At 38.5% G+C, this 6,212-nt stretch overlaps 1 protein-coding gene and 1 pseudogene across 3 annotated transcripts in view; one reads left to right on the top strand and one right to left on the bottom strand.

The window, feature by feature from the left end:
* The window catches only part of LOC135098127 (calcium-dependent secretion activator-like), a 375,310-nt pseudogene extending 372,548 nt beyond the window's left edge, over positions 1-2,762 (top strand).
* The window catches only part of LOC135098130 (calcium-dependent secretion activator-like), an 85,672-nt gene that overhangs the window by 49,112 nt on the left and 30,348 nt on the right, over positions 1-6,212 (bottom strand). The gene's annotated exons all lie outside the window — the stretch shown is intronic.

The following is a 6,212-nucleotide window of genomic DNA, read 5'->3' on the forward strand; positions in this document are numbered from 1 at the left end:
ATTACTAAGTGGGTACAAAATTTGTGATATTTTTGTGACTTTACTGGTATAGTTGCTATGCTATCCTCTGTGCTGTATACCTTTCACCTAACTCCTCTGACTATAAGAAATTCTTTGACTACTTAACTTCCAAAGTGGAGCACATTCTGACCCTCTTCCCTTTTGCAGAGATCTCCATTCTTGGAGACTTCAATGTTCACCACCAGCTTTGGCTTTCCTCTTCCTTCACTGACCATCCTGGTGAACTAGCCTTCAACTTGGCTATCCTCCACAACCTAGAGCAATTGGTGCAACACCCTACTCGTATTCCTGATCGTCTTGGAGATACGCCCAACATTCTTGACCTTTTCCTGACCTCTAATCTTTCTGCTTATGATGTCACCCTTTCTTCTCCGTTGGGCTCCTCCGATCACAATCTCATATCTGTATCTTGTCCTATCGCTCCAATCCCTCCTCAGGATCCCCCTAAGCGAAGGTGCCTCTGGCGTTTTGCCTCTGCTAGATGGGAGAACCTAAGGAGGTATTTTGCTGATTTTCCTTGGAATGACTACTGCTTTCGTGTCAGAGACCCGTCTTTGTGTGCTGAGCGCATAACAGAGGTGATAGTGTCTGGCATGGAGGTGTACATTCCTCACTCTTTTTCTTGACCTAAACCTTCTAAACCTTGGTTTAACACAGCTTGTTCTCATGCTATACATGATAGAGAGGTGGCCCACAAAAGGTACTTAAGCCTTCCATCACCAGAATCTCATGCACTTTATATTTCTGCCCAGAACCATGCCAAGTCTATTCTCCAACTAGCCAAAAACTCCTTCATTAATAGAAAGTGTCAAAACCTTTCAAGATCTAACTCCCCTCGTGACTTCTGGCATCTAGCCAAAAATATTTCCAATAACTTTGCTTCTTCTTCTTTCCCTCCTTTATTTCAACCAGATGGCACCACTGCTATCACATCTATTTCTAAAGCTGAACTCTTCACTCAGATCTTTGCTAAAAACTCTACCTTGGATGATTCTGGGCTTGTTCCTCCCTCTCCTCCACTCTCTGACTACTTTATGCTATCTGTTAAAATTCTTCGCAATGATATTTTTCCCTGCCCTCACTGGCCTAAATCCTCGGAAGGCTTATGGACCTGATGGGGTCCCTCCTGTTGTTCTCCGAAACTGTGCCTCCGTGCTTGTACCTTGCCTAGTGAAACTCTTTCAGCTCTGTCTGTCAATATCTACCTTTCCTTCTTGCTGGAAGTTTGCTTACATTCAGCCTGTTCCTAAAAAGGGTGACCATTCTAATACCTCAAACTACCATCCTATTGCTTTAATTTCCTGCCTATCTAAAGTTTTTTAATCTATCCTCAACAGGAAGATTCTTAAACATCTACCACTTCACAACCTTCTATCTGATCGCTAGTATGGGTTCCGTCAAGGCCGCTCTACTGGTGATCTTCTGGCTTTCCATACTGAGTCTTGGTCATCCTCTTTTAGAGATTTTGGTGAAACTTTTGCTGTTGTCTTAGACATATCAAAAGCTTTTGATAGAGTCTGACACATAGCTTTGATTTCTAAACTGCTTCCTACGGCTTCTTTCCTTCTCTGTGTAACTTCATCTCAAGTTTCCTTTCTGACCATTCTATTGCTGCTGTGGTAGACGGTCACTGTTCTTCTCCTAAATCTATTAACAGTGGTGTTCCTCAGGGTTCTGTCCTGCCACCCACTCTCTTATTATTCATTAATGATCTTCTAAACCAAAGTTCTTGTCTTATCCACTCCTACGCTGATGATACCACCCTGCACTTTTCCACATCTTTTCATGGACATCCAACCCTTCAGGAGGTAAACATTTCACACAGGGAAGTCACAGAATGCTTGATTTCTGATCTTTCAAAAATCTCTGATTGGGGCAGAGCAAACTTGGTATTGTTCAATGCCTCAAAAACTCAATTCCTCCATCTATCAACTCGACACAACCTTCCAGACAACTATCCCCTCTTCTTCAATAACACTCAATTGTCCCCCTCTTCTACACTGAACATCCTTGGTCTGTCCTTTACTTATAATCTGAACTGGAAACTTCACATCTCATCTCTAGCTAAAACAGCTTATATGAAGTTAGGCATTCTGAGACGTCTCCACCAGTTTTTCTCACCCCCACCCAGCTGCTAACTCTGTACAAGGGCCTTATCCATCCATGTATGGAGTATGCTTCACATGTCTGGGGGGGTTCCACTCACACTGCTCTTCTAGACAAGGTGGAATCAGAAGCTTTTCGTCTCATCAACTCCTCTCCTCTAACTGATTGTCTTCAGCCTCTCTCTCACTGCTGCAATGTTGCATCTCTAGCTGTCTTCCACCACTATTTTCATGCTAACTGCTTCTGATCTTGCTAACTGCATGCCTCCCCTCTTCCCACGGCCTCGCTGCACAAGACTTTCTTCTTTCTCTCACCCCTATTTTGTCCACCTCTCTAATGCGAGAGTTAACCAGTATTATCAATCATTCATCCCTTTCTTTGGTAAACTCTGGAACTCCCTGCCTGCTTCTGTATTTCCAGCTTCCTATGACTTGAATTCCTTCAAGAAGGAGGTTTCAAGACACTTATTCATCAATTTTTAACTACTGCTTCGACCCTTTTATAAGACTGGCATTTCAGTGGGCATTTTTTTTTTATTGGATTTTTGTTGCCCTTGGCCAGTGTCCTTCCTACTTAAAAATTAAAGAAAAATGACATGCTATGTATTATAGTAAAAGGCATTGTTTTCAAACTTGTTTACTGCTTTTTAAGTGATAAAAAAAAATATAATCCTTTGGGTTTTTTGTGAATAGAATCTTACCACCTGACCATTTTTTGCTTCCAATGGTGATTTTGGAATGGATTATGGTCATAAGCTAAGTATACCAGTGTATATGCAAATAAGATATGTTAATCAAGGTTAGTGATGGAACAGTGGATGTACTTTATGGTGAACAGTGTAACATTAGAAGAGCAATGGGTTGTATAAACTAGGTGCTTGACATAAGAAAAGTGTGAAAAGTATTTGGAAAATGTTAGGTTGTGTTTTGGGTATTCATGGACTTAAAGAAAACATATGACAAAATAAAAGAAGGGAGTTGAAAGTTATTTTATGGGAACTGAATTGTATATTTTCTGACTGGAAGAAGCATAAATGACTGGTTTCCTTTTCTAGGAGAGCTGCCTTAGGGATGTTTAATGTTTATATTTATTGAGGTATGAGGGAGGTGAATGTGGTTAGTGAAGGTTATGTATTTACCTAGTTGTATTTACCTAGTTACGTTTTACAGGAAAAGAGCTATGCTAGTGCTGTCTTGTCTCCAGCTTAATTTTAAATTCATGAATATTTTTTGCTTGTACCACTGTTTCATCTAAGTTTTTTCATATTTCTATGCTTCTATTTAGGAAACCATATTTCTTGACATCTCTTCTACTTGCTGTTTTCTTCAATTTCACACAATGTCCTCTTGTATCTCTTGAGTCCCACACAAATAAGTCTTCTTTGTTAACTTGATCCTTATCCTTTAAAGCTCTGTATATAGCAATCAGGTCTCCTCTTTCTCTTCTCTCTTGTAATGATGGAAGCTTCAATCTCCTTAATCTTTCTTCATAGGTTAAATCTCTTAAACTTGGTACCAATTTGGTTGCAGCTCTTTGGATCCTTTCTATTTTCCTTATTTCCTTTTTATTATGGGGTGACCAAACAATTGTGGCATATTCCAGTTTTGGTTGAATCACATATTCCATCAACTTTTTCATCATCTCTTCATCCATGTAAGCAAATGCCCCTTTCATCTTTCTTAGTAACTCATAGGTTTCCCCAACTATTTTGTTTACATGTTTTACTGGTGATAAATTATCACTGATTGTAATTCCCAAGTCTTTTTCTTCTTTGGTTTTCTTAATTTCCACTTCTCCCATGGTGTAAGAACTTGTCTTCTTTTGCTTTTTTCCTAATTCCATCACCTTGCATTTCTTTACATTGAATTCCATTTCCCATCTCTTACTCCATTTATATATCTTATTTAGATCTTTCTGTAATACTTCACAATCCATATTGTTTTCCACTCTTTTCAATAATTTTGCATATTCTACAAACAGACTTACGTAACTGTCAACCTCATCCACCACATCATTGACATACACCAGAAACATTACGGGCACTTTATATTTTTCCATACATTACATGTTTATATTTTCTATTCTTTTTTTGTCAGATACCACTTCCTGAGCCTCTCATCTTTTACCTTCCAACAGAACTTTTTTTCTTTTCCTCTGTTCTGTTCTCATGTTTTGCCTTTGCTTCTTTTATTAGATCGCTTACCCTTGAGTCTCTCCTCCTCATTCATGTCCCTCTTTATTCAAACTTTCCTGTATTGCTCTGTCTTGTCCAGTTTCCATGCATTCAATATCACTTCCATGGATGTTGTTTATGCCCTAAATTTTTTCAGTGGTCACTCTTTTCCTTTTATGTATTTCCTCAATTTCACTTATCCAGTCCTCCCCTTCTCTCTCTGTATATTTCTTACAACGTCCTCTGCTACCTTTTTTTGTTCTCTTTCCCTCTTGTATCTTACTGGCTCTGTTTCCTCTTTTAATCCATATACAACAATACATTTCTTTTTGTCCACTGTGTCCCTTACCATCAATTCCTTCTGTTTGATCACTCTCACAATTTCCTTACTTAAATCTGTCTTTTCCTTCTTTTGAGCTTCTATGATTTCTGTAAAGTTAACTTTTTCTTCCTCTTTTTCCTTCCTTCAGATTTGATGTTCACTTTTCATCCCTATCACTTCATTTTCCTGTTTTTTATCAATATCATTGTTTTCCTTCAATTTTGTTTTTAGATCAGCGCACAGTGTTTTCAATTCTTTGTTTTCCTCTTCCAGGTCGTTTTTTTTTTCTAATTTTTTCACTCTTTCAATGACGTCACTGATCATCCCTTCCATCAAAACCACTTTCCTTCCTTGTATTTTATCATGTTCATTATCTTCCTCAAATCCTGGGAATGGTGACCCCATTGGCAACATTCTGCTTCCATCTATGGCGTCCGCCTTGCTGGAACTTTTACTCATTCTATTACATTTGTTATTACTTAAATTTTCCCTTATTTTTTAAAATTTCTGTAGACAGGACAACTCTACTTGAGCACAGCTCCTACCTGGGAACACATTCTAGGCTCCTAGTGGTGGGTGTGGTCAAACAAAATCTTTCTCTGCTGGAGCATGGATTGCTGCTTGTTTACTCCACGACGACATGTGTGTGTGAAAGTTAGATTGTGGTTTGAATCAAGTGCATATTTATAATACAGTGGAATCTGAATCAGCTACTGAATGCAGATGCTGCTGTAAAGGTAGTTAATTTAGAGGAGAAATTGAGACATGTTTAGAAGGATATGTGAAAGGAGGAAATAGATATTTAATGCAAGTAAAAATAAAAAAGATGTAGAATATGAAGATGGGAACACAATTTCAGTAGGCTCTGATATTTCTTTTTCCATTGCCCATGGCCAGAGCCCTTGTTACACACATAAAAAAGAAAAAGAAAGAAAAACTAAACTAATATATATATATATATATATATATATATATATATATATATATATATATATATATATATATATATATATATATATATATATATATATATATATATATATATATATATATATACATAGGAGGAGGCAGTAGACACCTGCCGAAACGATAATTACTCCCAGTGAGGTCTAAAGCACTGTTCAGGGGGTGCTGTGAACTTATCACTAAACCCAGCTATGACCTCACTGAACGTTTCCCTTTGTGTCTCACAACACAAGGGGGCAGTCACAGCCTGCCCTCTAAAGACAACTCTCTTCCTCCACACAAAACTACAAGCACCTAATAACACACACACCCTTCACTCAAAAAATTTAAAATCATCATGGCGACTCTTACACCAGCCTCGGAGTCCCCATCTGGGGATGGGACCATAAATGTCCCCAGGTCGGACTGCCTTTCTGTCGACGACCCTAAGTGTCTTGACACCCCCCTCAACTTTTTCTTCATTAACTTCTGCAACATTCGCAGTCTAAGATCTAATTTTCAATCTGTAGAACACCACCTCTCCTCTTCTAAACCTCATCTTCTTTTCCTCACTGAAACTCAGGTGTCTGAGGCAACTGACAGTAGCCCCTTTTCTGTTCCCTCCTACTTTCTCTATCCTCATTT

This window comes from Scylla paramamosain, unplaced genomic scaffold (assembly GCF_035594125.1).
Source record: "Scylla paramamosain isolate STU-SP2022 unplaced genomic scaffold, ASM3559412v1 Contig46, whole genome shotgun sequence".
Classification (NCBI taxonomy): domain Eukaryota; kingdom Metazoa; phylum Arthropoda; class Malacostraca; order Decapoda; family Portunidae; genus Scylla; species Scylla paramamosain.